At 38.9% G+C, this 14,898-nt stretch overlaps 1 protein-coding gene across 2 annotated transcripts in view; it reads left to right on the top strand.

Moving 5' to 3' along the window:
• The window catches only part of PHYHIPL (phytanoyl-CoA 2-hydroxylase interacting protein like), a 54,304-nt gene that overhangs the window by 24,303 nt on the left and 15,103 nt on the right, over nucleotides 1–14,898 (top strand). The gene's annotated exons all lie outside the window — the stretch shown is intronic.

Raw genomic sequence — 14,898 nt, 5'->3', positions numbered from 1 at the left:
CAGGCGAAGTTTGGTTCCACAGTAGCAGGGGCGGGTGTTAAAGGTTGTCTGTGCTGAAGCAAGCAGATAAATGTCAGGTGGTGACGGGGGACAGCCAAAACAAGTGTACGTGCTCGAAGCGACGCTGACGGCTGACTAGGGGAGAAGAGAGACATGTCGTTTGTACCCAACTGTGACTGACAAAACTAAACAGACTCGCTGTCAAACAATGAACTAATATTTTTTGCGTAGAGTGGCATATCATTTGTTCTCACGTATCAGATAATTTCTATCTTGTCGTTTCCCATCGAATTATTAAAAATCACTTCTTATTTTTGGATGCAAAATGTGCTTTGGGTGTGGAATTTGTTACCTAGTAAATGTACCAAGGAATGGGGATACTGTATCAGTGACCGGTAAGGCTGAATTAATGAAACTATTTCCTTGTGGTGAGAATATTTTTGGAGCATAACTGTTAAAACTGATGGCTATAGAGGGAGTCAGGCCAGTTTTCTCTGTTTTTTTTTTACAAATTGGGATTAAATACTTCACTTTTTTGACCTAGACAGACTCTAAGACCATTTAAGACTCAGACCATTTAAGAACCTGAATTTTTGTAAGCTCCTATTTTTTCTTGTAATATTGTGGGGGGGGGGGGGGAGGGGAGAAAACAAGACAAGGCATTGGAAAGTCTCAGATATTATTTTATCAGTATCAGTTTTTTATCGGTATTATTTTTATAGTTACAATATAAATTCTTTGATTTTTTTCTTTTAATGTTGGAATTAAGATATATGCACTTCCATCCATTCATACTTTACTCACTGCCACAGGAAACTGAACTATGTTTATAGTAGTGGAGATTACCCTAGGTTTTTCACTAAAACACTTTTTCACATATATTCCTTTTAATTAGTAGTAGATAGAATTAAAAATAGATAAATTATGCAATCTTTCATATCTGTGTACCCTAAGTAATTGTAGTGAAGTAGTCCGTGTTAATCATGACAAACGCTATTTGGATCAACGTACAATAGAAAAGGACTGCTTGATTCCTGTGGATTAATGTCATACAGACCAGCAAATGGAAAAATGTAGTATTTTTTGTTTCAGTTCCTTTTTGGTTAGACTCCACTGGAAAACATCAACTTTCCTGTAGATGTGGCTTTACAAGCTAACCTTCATCAAGCAAGCTGCCATCATCCAGGGCTGTTCCTCAATGCATGCCTGAATTTCCACAGGAGGTGCCTGTATTGGGGATGGCAGGGAGACAACTCAGTACCTCAGTTGGCACAGGGCTGCTCTTGAGCATACTCCAGTATTTCCTACAGGTGGCACTTATGCATCAAAAAGCTTGTTTTAATGGAAACACTAAACAAGGAAGCAAAGGTTAGGGCTTTCATCTTTGAGATAAGTGTACAAATGTACACGCCATACATTTAGATCCCTGAGTGTGCACATGGGTACATTTGTATTATAAATTCTTGCAATTTATTTTAGGGAATCTTTGTTGAAAATGGTGACGTTCTTAAGGTGATTGGCTTCACTGAGGTTCAACAAAGTCTTGTGATAAATAGCGATGTATTACGCATAGTAAATTATAATTATGCTAGATGTTCATATTCTGGAAATGTCCTTGGTGTTTAAGCTGTACTAACTGGAAAGACAGCCAGTGAAACCATAACATTACACATCCAACTATGACAAATTCTGCAACGCACTTAGTTGGAATTGCAAGTACTGCTGCAGTAGAAACATAAGCAGTAATGGAAAATTTATGTAGCTAGCAAAATATTTTTCTTATTTTCTAAGACAAGAGGATTAATATTGAGATGTTTTATATTCAGGAAACTGGGTTATACCTTCTGTGAAGGTATATACAGGAGCCATGAATCTAGAAATTGGAGTAAGCAATTAATAATATCATGGCAGTTCATCTTTTTTTGGATTTTTTTCTGGGTTTCTTTCAGTGTTGTTTTTTCAGGCATTGTCATCCTTCTTAACAAATCAAAGCAATTTAAAAACTTACAAATATTAAATAAGAGATAAGAAATATATGCACTTTGGAATTTTTTTAGATAAAAACTCCTGATAAGATTTGGTTCAAAGTGAATGCAACATTATCAAGCCAGTTATGAGCGTTTATTTTCAAAGGCATCTTGCATTATTTGCTCTTGTTCTTTTACATGGGTCCAATACCACAGCTCAGTCTGATGCACAGTCTAACGTGTAGCTCCTCAGAACTCTCTTGAGCTCATTCTGTGTGTAGGAAAAAGTGTAGCATTTGTTATTTTTCTTTGCCTTATTTGAACATTGTAGCCATACTTCTGTAAGCTTAGGCCAGGAATGAATGTTTAATCAGTGCTGAACATTATGTGACCTTTTTATAAAATTTGTATTAGCCTTACCTGGCGATTAAACCTTGAGTAGATGAGTGGATCTCTTTTGTATCATGAGCATGCCAATGCTATAGAAATATAGCTGATGTCAGAAAGACTTGGGAAAAAGCAAGATTTTCCCAGGCTTGGTAGAACAGTCTTGGATAGCAGCAGCTGAATGTCCCGAAGCTCCTCTATGGCTGATGCACCGTGTCTGTGGGTCCCACCGAGCCGAGGGCAGTGACACTGTCAGCCACTGCCCTGCCCTTCCTTGGCACAGACAGAGGGAAAGCAAATAAATGACACCTGTCAAAATGCAGAAAGGAGAGGAGCACAGAAACAAACCTCCAAAGAGGATGCTGGAACTTGGGGCACACAGATGAGGAGTGAGGCAAGAAAACTGGCCCTGGAGGTGCTAATAGACAGCAGTGGCTGGTCGAGGGTGAAAGAACAGGAAAGACTTGCAAGATGGGGATTAGGTTAAATGGGAATTGGACAAAATAACCCGGAATGGGAAAAGAAGATAAAGGAGCAAGGAAGGCAATCAAGTTCAGGCAGCATGCTCAGGGAAGTAAAGCTTGGGGGAAAAAAGTGAGGGCATGTTCACTCAGATTAATTTGAAGAATGAGGAAGTACAAAAGGGGCATTATTGGGCAATTTACACCACAGAGCTCAGGAGTAAAGGAATGGAACTAGGACTTGCTGAGCAGAGAGACTGGGACTGAAAGGACAGCCTTAAGAATGAAGAACAGGACTTTGAAGTGTGACTGGGGAAGAAGAAGGAGGAGGGGCAGGAAGAAGTTCAAGGAACAGGGCAGAAGAGGCCATGCTTTGGTGTGACTGTCAGAGAATGTCTGACAGTGCATGACATTTTCCAAAGCCACACAGGACCCCAAGATGACAAATTCTCCCTGTTCATTTGCCAGCAGAGAGGGGTGCCATGGAGTACTCAGAGTCAATGGCTGCTGCTCACTTCTGTGAGAGTAGGACTTTAAAAAAAAAAGGCTTTGAAGAGAACATCAAGCACATTAAGTGATTTTCCTGTGCCTTCGTTTTCCATGTGTAAAGTGGAAGCATACTGCTGCCTCCCCTCACAGCAATGTTTTCAAAATAAACTAATGAATGTTTGTTAATCAGACAGACACTGTAGTAGCCTGGGAAACCCATGAGGTGCATGGAAAAACCCATGATGAAATTCATAATTTTGTCTTCAGAATGAAGAATGAATAATGTGTAGCAAATAAGTCCTGGGACTACACATTGAACAAAAGCAACTAGCTGTTACAAGAAAAATAGTTCATTATGTACGCACTATTCATTATGTATGCTGAATGAATCAGAATTTATGTGCAAAAATTAGTACGTAATCATGCAGTTAAAGGCTATATCATAATCTAAACAAAGTGTCCAATGTAAGGTTATTTAAGTATGCTTCATTCTGGTAATTTCTAAGCATTGATGGCTTGAGCTATACAATCTCACTAATGTGCTTTTACACTTTGCCTTTATATATTTGAAGATAGTATTTAGGATTCAGGATCAGAGCTGGAACTGGTGTCTTGGCCAGTTTCAATCAATTTCATCACCTTCCAAACACTTGGCACCATCACAACTGTTTAGTCTACCAGGCTTGTATAAAAACATTACATCATATAAGCTAAGATGTCATTTCTGGTTTATGTAAACAGCTTGCATCTTTGGCTCCTCATGTGATTTGAGCATGTCTCATGTTTTCTGATTTATTTCAGGAGTTTATTACCATGCTGGATTTATTGGAGGATTCAGAAATATTTTTCTGGAGTTCATTAATTGTGGTTTACATTGCCATATTGTGTACACATTCACCTTTCAAACAGAAGGGATAAAGTGGCACCATCCAGTCTCTGTATGCAATCTTCAAATCCCCTTTTTGGCATTATGGAGCAGTGTCACTGCTATTTCTGAGATGTCATCATGTATGTCTGAGAGATGGGAAAAAATCAAATATCTAGGTAGACTCCCACATGAGGGACAACTGGGAGATCCAAATTTCACAGTAATTCTTAGTGTCCTGAAGCTTTGTTGTTGAATAGTTTTGTTGTTTGTTTTTTTTTTAACTATGACACTTCCGAGGACAGCTCATATTTTCTATATCCAGAATAATAAAGAAGTGCTTGTACTGGTGATATTTTGACATGACACAAAATTCAGGGTTATGCTTATTGTTGGTTTGTTCCTCTCCCCAGCTGCAAATTTGGAGATTTTAATTCACTGATATATTTCTTCCATAAAATGGTGTCTAATCTGGCTGAACTTGAACATTGTGGGGTTTTTTTGTTGTTTTTTGGGTGGGTTTTTTTTTTTTTATGTGTGTTTTTTTTTTTTTTTGTGACAAATTATAGTTCTGCTTCAGGTAGGAGTTAGAATCTAGTGCATCATTTCAAAAGCTCTCTTGCTGCAAAAAAAAAAGCTAATTAATGTTTTAGCTTTACATCCTTGCTAGAGACAAAGATTTCACATATTTCTCATTGTTAGAACAGAAAAATACTAAATGGAGCTGAGCAACAAGTATTCATGAATGATCTTTAGAGTTGTGGAAGAGAAGACTAATGATTTGCCTATGTTTTCCACTTCAGCAAGTATTTCATCCTGTCTTGGTTTATATCATAAGTAATGATGTCACTAAGTAACAAGGCTTTGCTGGAAACTGGTTATTCAACATCCTGGTGTCAAGAAATGTAGTCATCCAAGTTCTTCCTTTATATTCATGAATTTTTAGGGTTATTTTCCTTCCTTCTTCCTTCTCATCTTCTTTTAGAGCTTTATGATGCCCAAACTTACATTATTGATTATGAGTTATTTTGTCTGGCAATGACCAAGTTATATATTATAAGCTGTTTATGTTTTGCCTGCCATTCTATTTCATCTCCTTTTCATTCAATTATTCTTTACTGCAACTCCATGAAATCCTTTATAAAGCTACTGAAATGCTTGATGTGTAATTATGCTAGATTCACCTACAGAATCATTGTTCTTTCCCAGTGCTGATATTGCTGGCTTGAAACTCAAACATATAATATAGCTTTTATAGTTAATTTCTAGTCAATTTTATACTTAAAGCATTTTAATCATCACTGTCTCCTGTGTATGTGCCTTCTTCTTTGTGTTTGTTTCAGATTAGAGATCCCAGATGCATTCTTTTATTTATTCTGTAACAGAATCCACTGTAGCACTTCCTGCCTATGCTTGTAAGCCATCTTGTGCTTGCAGCTCCTTCTGTTTAATGTTGTCCTCAATACAAAAATGTGATCTCTCTTTAGATCATTCACAGACACAAAGCCTGGAAGCAGCCACAGGCTCTATGGTACCCCAGTGGGCACATGAGCTCCTTACTTGTTTTTCCATATGTCAGTCTCACCTCTGCCAGCCTTGCTTCAGCTCTGCAGATCAGCAGCTCTCAGTGAGTACAATGGCAGGAGGAATCATTTAGGGAGAGAAATTGTAACCCCTCCAGCATCTGAGAAGCAGTCGCCTAGAAGAAGAAGCTGAGCCCACCCCTCACTTAAAATTTCATATATCTTCTGCAAATCTCAAAGACTGAGCTGTATTTATCGTGGAAGAGTTAAGCCATTACTATCTGATTCATCTCTTTCATCTTTCATCTTAAACTAGATTTTTCTATTCTACTAGCAATTTTCTTCTCAGCCTACTAATCTGGTGGCTCTACCACCTCTTGTGAGAAGTGTTCTGAGCTCATGTTTCCAAATTCACGATTTGCCCTGCCATTCTACCTGTGTGATCGAGGTCAGAGTACACCCAGAAAGCCAATTCAGTCTTTCCAACAGCTTTCCGGTGAGGTTCCTGGTCCCAGAGCCATAGTTTCTAGAACAAGCAGAGTATCCCTTCTGTCATGTAAGGTGTGTTGAGGAAAGACTCGATCATATTCTTATTTAGATTTCTCTAGTATTTCATCATTGATTTTTGAATGGGTTCCAGTCAGGCATTGTTGTGTTCTGTTGTCTCCAAAGCCTTGCTGAAGTCTTCCTCACCTTGGTTTTTCTTTCTGGGACTTCTCTGCCTGATTAGTTTTCCATTTTTCACCCTAGAAAGGGGAATCCAAAAAGATCTCCTTGTTTACCCATTCCTTGTAATTTCCCGCATCTTTTATTGTTCATGGCTTCTAAACAGCAGGTTTGAAGGCTCTGACTTTTCTGAATAAGGTGGTTTTCAGTCCCCTTGTGCTGCTGAAGTAGTGGTGTTATCTTCCACCCTGACTGAGGAGGTAATCTTTAAAAATCCTCCCAGTCTGAGTTTTTCTTAGACAACTCAGGACAGTAGGTACATCTTCTGTTCTGCCAGCATGCATGGCCTTCCGTGCTTTTTGTGACCTGAAGGCTATATTTAATTCTGGCTGAACACAGGCTTAAACTATGTCTTGTGTTCGCTTTTGACAGAATTTTTCAGCATTTTTCTTGCAGGCCACTTTCTTCAAAAATTTGTAAACATATCTGGAGAAACAGTATAAACACTTCCAGTACAGGATATGTGTATAAAATATGTCACGGCTATAGAAAAGTACAAACAAAGACAGTGTTTAGGCAGTTGGAACTAAAGAAAACTCTGCTCCAGGATCATTTTATGTGATTTCTTCACTAGGGTTTGTTCCACAGTGGAGCATTCTCTATTTGACCTTGAAATGTTTTCCTTCTGCACAGAAGATTTACTTAGAATTCATTGTAGCATTTGTAACTGAATCAGTTTTCACAGTGGTGTTTGTAGCTGAATCATTAGTCAGTTTGGTTTTATTGTTCTCAGAGTGTTCTTGGTTGATTTCTGCTTGAATGAACAAGGTGTTTTGCATGGATGTTTCCAAAAGCAATGATTAGCTGTACTGTTTTCATAACCTAACAAGTGTTCCTCTGAGTCTTGACAGGTGTAGTTGCTGCCAAGAATGGGAAGCCTTGAAACTAGTTTGGTGTTGCTCTTTCATTCCTGCAGAGTGGCAGAAAGTATTATCAGGGTTACACTCTTAGTTCCACATGGAGTGGAGTCTGGAGTTTATTTCTTCGATATTGGAGAAAGTCATTCCCAGCTGGCAGCTCTAGGAGAAGCAGAGTTGAAGGAATTGCAGTATTAGCCTTTGTATATCCAAGCACTCTTCTTAGGAGAATTCTTTGGTTTGCAATGATCTGAAACATCCCATAAATTTCTTTCCTGAGCTGTTCCATTGGCTTCAGTAAGACTTTGTGTAAAAACCAATTTGCATTCATAATGTGGCATGATTAAGATCTTACAAGTACTGTATTTTCGTAGTCTTTGGTGCGTGTGTTCTAGCTTATTTCATACAGATAGGCATCTCATTTGGAGTTTTCTTTGCAGGTTGCAGTTTGTCTGAATTTGATCTTTTTTTATAAGATAGATTTACATATTTGTTTATATATTTAACCTGTATTTATAATCTGAATTTAACTTCTGGCTAGAAATAACATTTTTAAAAGATTATTCTGAGCATTTTTTTTACAGTTCATTTCTATGTGTACTCATAGTCAAAAACATTTGGACTTCAAAATAAGCAGGATAAAAAGATGTTAAAAGGCTCTTTCAGTCTTGGCCAGCTGTAAGTTCTAGTGTACAAGTATATGTGGAGTGACTCATGCTGTGTTGTTCTTTTTAATGTAACTTATGTAAAGGGAAATTATATGTGGGTTTATATAAAGGAAGGGATAAAATTAAACACAAGGCGTGCAGCAGATTGTATTTTCTAATGCTACTAAGGAACATCTTCCATGTGACAACCTAAGGTAAATACTATGTACTTACACTTTTGTAATGAACTTTTATGCTGGTAGCTTAATATAGATGTTGAGTAGAAAGCATGTGATTTTCAGAGCGTTGATTCTGATGAACTTCTAGCCTTTACACTTCCAGTGTAATTCCAAGACATATCTCTAAATATGGAATATGTTCCATATTTCACAGGAACTGAAAATCCCCTCAGGCTGCTGACTGATTCCAGTAGATCACAGGGAGTTTATGTCCCTCTTGTGTGGAACATACTGGAATTTTAGGCCATGTTACCTGTGCTGTGATGACACAGCTACCATCTTACTCCTCATGAAAGGACAGGTTTGGGCAGTAAGACTTCTCATGGCATTAATTGTGATTGTCTCACCTCTGCCCATGTGTAGAGGTTGCTTTCTTGCAACCTGATGGAGGCACCTGAAACTCTGGTACAATTCTTTGTTTGCTCTGTGAACAGCTCTGTTCCATGCTTTGGGACCCTGACACAAAGAATATGTCACTTCTGCACTTCTCTTTGTCACTGTTTGGGTAGCATGGAGTTCTTAAATCATGCTTGATACCCAGGGATCTGAGTAGAGCAGCCTTTCTAGAGCATGGGAGTTTAATTTCAGGTTTTGTGGCACATCAGGTAGCCAGGTGGCCCAGCATGGCTTTTGTGGTAGGAACATATCTAGTACTCTGTGTTTTCTCACAACTGGACAAGTGCAGGGAAGACAGAACCACAATCTCCATGTATAGTGATTCTCCTTTTTCTATTTTTGTATATTCTGTAATGCTCAGCTGGTCTCTGTGTTGCTTCCTTGAGCAGATCATCAGGGAACCCCCCAGGCTGCCTGGTGGGGCTGTCAGCCCTGGTGCAAGCATGCAGTGCTGGAGATGGAAGCCAGAGAGGGAAAATAAATCCTTCAGTGTATCTCAGTATGCTTATTAGATTAGCTCATATAGTAGGGAGTGGGAACTGGAAAGCATTCCTTGAGATGCTTTTAAATGCTCTAAATCCAAAAGATGCAAAACTAATCTAAAAATGAATGCTTTTTAAGTACTATACCCAAGGGAACTTGTTTGGCATTGTGAATTTGTAGAAGGTTGTGCAGCTATTCCTCTATAGCTAATCAATTTTTGTCTTGTCTTGATCATGATTGGTGCCATTGTTGCAGTCCAATGGCTGTTGATAGCCTGCATAATAAGACTACAGAAAAATTTATAATGGGAACTATTGTAAGTATCCAACTGTGCCGTGCTTTTTTTAAAGAGCAATTTGAGAGTTATTGAGGACCACGGATTTGAATCTGATGGTTTTAGAATTGTTGTAGGTTTCTTTTAAGTTAATTACATCAAAACTTCGCTTTGAGTTTTCTCCTCTCCATTAGAGAATTTTCATTAGATAACCTACAGGAGAGTTCTGTCACAAATGCCATCAGGACAGGAAGCTGATGAGCTACAGCTGGGACTTTCAATAAATATACACGGTCGGTATGCTATACTGTGTCTGAGTGAGGGGTGAATTCCAGTGTGGTGAAGACTCTGTTGAAAGATTTCTTTTGGCTAAAATATTCATAATTGTGTCATCTTTATATTCTAGTAACAGTGAGAAGCTTGACCTTATTGCAGCCTTCCTCTTGATAAGGAGTGTTTAGCAGGATCCTCTCATTTCTGCATGCTTGCCTGCCTTAAAGAGACTGGCAGCGACCTAAGTTATCTGTGAGCTCTCTGCTCTTGTCAGGGGTTCAAAAGTTAGGAACAGTCAACCAGTGGCAGACCTACATCTAAAGGCCTTGGCAATGTTTAGTTTCCCTAGGAAACCAGCTAAAAATGAAACAGAACAACTCCTGCCAAAAAAAAGACTCTCAAAACCCCTATATCCTTTACTTGTTAGGGCCTGAGAGAAAGTCTGAAACAGGCATACAATTCTGAAACGTGCATACAATTTAAATGTAAAATAGAACAGTACAAGTTACAAAGTAGAATTTCCTGAACTATTGTGAGTACGTAATACATTTCAAATCACAGCTAAAAAAGCACAAACTAGTGGAAACCAGAGCCAAATCCCATTCCTTACAAGAGATGTGTGTGAAAAGCACCCAGTAATTGCCAGTGCACTGAAGTAAAGAAATGCTCATTCATGCTGCAGACTGCCAGGGTACCCAGAGAGTTACAAAAGCCCACTCACGCTGAGCACCCTACTTTCCCAAGGAAAATGCTTAGTAAAACTATGTTCCCCAGCCTTGAGTTCTCCCTGCTGCCCTTCAAGTGGCAAATTTTGCCTTTCTGTCTGGTCTTCCCTTTGGTGAAAGGAAGTGGACTTTAAATGAAAAAATCCTTTTGTGATCAAGGCACTTGCAGTTTCAGGGAAGCTGGCAGGTCACGTTAAAGCTCATGTGAATGCAAGGCTGCCTCATCTTGCTAGATTTGAACTCACATGACTCAACTTGAAGTAGAGAACGTGTTTTTGGTTTAGATGAAGACACAGCTGCAATAAATGGCACAAGTTGTTGCCAGCCAAAGAATGAGGTAAACCGATGTGAATGAGGTTCACAGTAATAAACTAAAATGCAACTGTTTGTCTCTCTGCTTTGTTTAGTGACATGTGGAAGCACAAATCATGAAAGGCCAGTCACGTCTCTAATACACAGTTAATATTAAAAGCAATGGAAAACTAAGGGCAGTGCTTTGCCTCAATTTCACTGTTAGCTGAAGAGCACTGGAGCAATTAGGCCAGTGACCCAGAGCAGTGTCACTTGGATCGGAATCTGGCCCCAAGCAACTTGTCTGGGGTCACACAGTCAGAGCCTTCATCTGAGATCTGTTTTCCTTTGTTGTTAGTCCTGGAGACATAGGCAGTCCCACACTCTCAGACACAGCTGTACATTTTATTCACCAGAAGAAACCAACCTCATGCCATTAAAAGCTTTGTATCCCTTCCTGCTCCAAAATCTGCCCCTTTAGGAATCAACAGCGTGGGATTCTGCTGAAAAATTTTATTCCCATTTTCAGCAGAACAGCACTGAGATAGCATCCTTACAAAAATACACCACAAAATGGGCCTGAGTGCAGTCTGAAGTGTGGTCAGAATTTCACATTGGCTAGATAATAATAGAGATCTGAATGAAGTGCATTTGGTAGGTTGATCTGGGAGAGATTTTGTAGTAGTTTCTGACATACTTACTTCCCAAGTCTGGAATTCTGTATGACTGAAGGTATGCATTAAACTCAAATGCTGGTTGTGTATGTAAGGACTGTAAAGTTAATTTTAATTTTTAAATGGCATTTAAATTAAGTAAGATGGTGGTTTAGAGCCTTTTACATCCCTTGTTACCTTCTTTCCCTTTCAGCAACTGAGAAATGCACATTTTAATTAAAATTTGTTTTTCAAATGTATCTTGTAGCCAGCACATGCTGAGAAGAGCCACTTACCACCCATGTACTGCAAGCTTGCTGTGCTGAACAAAATGGTAGTATTTAATTAGGAGGAAATACTGTGGTGGCTTAGTGTTTGTGGCCTGCAATAATAATGTCCTTTTTGGTTTCAAGAAGACAGAATTGCCCTTGCCTGGCTCTGGTGGCAGAGCCATGAAAACCAATGGTTTGCCAGTAGGAGATTTTTTTTTATTATTATTTTTTTTTGCATACTGCAACTCTCCTTTCACAGAAGGCCATAGAGAAGTTTGTTTAGCTTTACATGACGAGGTACAGTAAAAAATGAAGCCATGTTTAGTAAAAGCAGGCTGAGAATGTTAGAAGGAACTGGGTATAAATTGTTTTGCATACAGGAGTCACTCAGCAGCCAGAATGAGGAGCAAGATGCTGATGGATGCTGGTGACATTTGCACTCAGTCTCAGCTTGTCTGGCCAATTCAGTTTGTTTGGGTTTGGAATTCATGGGTCATAAAAGGAGATCCCAGCACTTCTCAGCTCTCCAGCCAGGGATTTGGTCAGTCCTTAGAGCATGGTAGGGTCAAAGGATCTCAACAGATCTCCATATCTTGAATACAGGGGAGAGTAGTCATGATAGCATGGATGGCAGTTTAATCTTCTAGCCTAAGTGGTTTTTCAGTCTTACAGGTTTCCTAGTGCTTAGTGAAGAAAAATGTACCTACATGATTATTTACAACCTTTCAGTTGCATATTTCCATCTGAAAATAAAAGCCCTCCTGTTTTATATTTTCTCCATTTATTTTTGACACAGTTACAACAAAATTTTGTGTGAAGCTGTGTGTGTTTAGCTTAGCATATTACTGTGTTAGCACTCCTCAACTCACTTGTAATAAAATTGCAAGAAGAGGAAAAAATCAATAATAAAGGCCTAACCTTGTGGGACATAAAGTACTTTATAAAGGCATAGAGACCTCCAGTTTTTTTACAAATATTCTTCAAAAAATATCTAATAGGAGCAAGGGGAACTCTAAAAAAGGTAATTATATCAACAGAGACTTCATCTATTTCCATTTCAGTACTCAGTCTAGGGGTTTGGCTGCTGTTGACATTCTGAAAATGTGGTTTAGTTTTGAATGAGTAAGATATAAATATTAAATACTTCCAAGATGTCAAATAATTTCAGGATATCAAATAGTAATTAAATCTTAGTGAAAGAATAAGGTCAGCCTTGCCAATTTAGCCATTGATCTGATTTGCAGTCAGGGTTTTTGTTATGCTTTGGGTTTGTGGAGTTTGTGTACATCATTGCAATCATGTTTTCAGAAGTTCTTGAGTAACTCAGCTTAGATTCCATTGATTTCAATAAGACTTTTGCAAATAATTTAGCTATTTCTGAAGATGTTACTAATCATTACTTAAATTTTTGTTCTAAGTAAGGATAGGTCAAAAATCAAAGGAAGAATTGTTGCTGATTTAGACCATTTGGCTGATAGCATCAGAGGACAATGTACAGTGATATATCTGAATTTTCTCTATGGTAATAGCAAGAGAGGAAACAATTATTTTGAGGAATTAGTTTAATGATGCAATTAAATACACTATTTATTTAAAATAAATTGCAGTTATTAAATAATTTGTCTGTAATTGAAGTTAGCAAGTTATAAATTCATCCACATTCAAGCTTAAATGGTCCCGATATATTTGATTCTATCGGTGCTCTCAGAAAAAAATATTATGGGGATAAATGATGTATTTGACACGGAAATTAATAAAAATTATTCTTGAAAAGTTTGTCCCTTTTGAAGTATTAGTCAGAGGATATTTCTGAGTCAGTGACATGTAGATTTCTTTGCTAAGGAGTTCAGAAATTGACTACAGTGTAAAACATACTGTTTATCCCCATGATTTTTCTTTTTTCTCTGGCAGAAATCTTGCAAATTGCTGTTGCATCATGAGAATCAGTCAAATTGACAAGTGTAATTTAGGAAATTATTATAAAGGGTAACTTCAGCTAGCTCTTAGCTTCTGTGACCTCCCTCTAGTCTCTGGAAAGAATTGGATTCCTCCAGGGCCAAGTTAAATGTGAGAGCTACATGTAGGTACTCAGATTAGCCCATCTAGGAAACTGCCTCTCTTCACTGGATGCAAAGTGAGCCTGAGGAGGCTCACTGCCCAAGGGGGATGAGTTTTGTCAGTTTTTTTGTCTATATTAGCAGAGTAAAAGTATTAGCTGTTTCCACAGTAGTCTGGAAAATTCATATATATATATATATTATGTGCATCATATGAAAATTGTACCTAAACATCATTGTAAGTCATAGGCATAAAATCTTTTGGAGAATAGCCTTTGCTTTTGGATTCACAGATGAGTATTTTGTATCAAAATTATTCCAGGTGTAATTCAAGATATCTATGGTCTTGTCACAGGAGTGAATATTGTTGGTTCTATTCTTGTTACTGTTTCTGCTGTCATATTTAAGAAATATTTAGGTTTTAAAATTGACTTAGAAGGAATACATATGGCCCAACAAATCCACTGTTGAGAATCTAGTATCTATGCCAAAATTTATATTCCACAGAAATCTTATAATGTGACTATTTAATTTCTGCTTACTAATTATAGTAACCTTCTCTGTAAAGATACACTTAATTTTCTATTGAACATAATGTTGTAGCCAGTGCCTGCTGAGAGAATGAGCTGTAAACCAAAGCCCTTCAGTTCTGATAGCATATCCACGTTCCAAATCTGCCAGGGTACCTCTGCTGGCTGCTGCTAGCTGGCAGGTTTGCCACTCGTGCCTTGTGTATTCCCAGGGGTGTTGGTGGAACACACAGGTTTGAGCAAACAAAGCCCCCAAAGTCCCATCTGCTTTTGTTCAGGGGCATTTTGTTCAAATGAGCCCCTGGGCTGTGTGGGTGTTGGAGCACGGGGCTCCCAGCCTGTGGTTTCCCATGGACACTCATGGTCCCCCCGCTGCTGTGCTGCCCCTCCAGCCTGCAGAGCAGGGCTGCAGGCCCCTGGTGACAGCAGGCACTGGGAAACCAGGAGTGGAGAGAGCAGCAGCTGGGAGCTGGGAGCCTGCACTGCCTGCTGGCAGTGGCAGAGTGAGGGATTGGGCTGCTGCTGATGGGAATCACGGCGCCACTTGTAGAGCGCATTCATCCTCCGTGTGAGAAGGAGGAAGAATCGAGTCCTTTGTAAGGGGCTGAGACAAATTTTTCAGCACAGAAACCAGGCACTCCAGAGATTGCTCAGTGCTTTGTTTATGTGGGCACTCTTTGGGGGGCATTCTCAGCTGAAGAAGATGCCTGTACTGAAGGCACATTTGTGCTCACAGAGTCCAGTTGTGTTCTCTTTGGTTAGTGTGTGGAATATTACTGCTGA

The sequence above is a fragment of the Geospiza fortis genome, unplaced genomic scaffold (genome assembly GCF_000277835.1).
Source record: "Geospiza fortis unplaced genomic scaffold, GeoFor_1.0 scaffold92, whole genome shotgun sequence".
In the NCBI taxonomy this organism is placed as follows: domain Eukaryota; kingdom Metazoa; phylum Chordata; class Aves; order Passeriformes; family Thraupidae; genus Geospiza; species Geospiza fortis.
The sequence above is the reverse complement of the archived record's forward strand: the minus strand, read 5'-3'. Positions and strand labels throughout refer to the sequence as shown.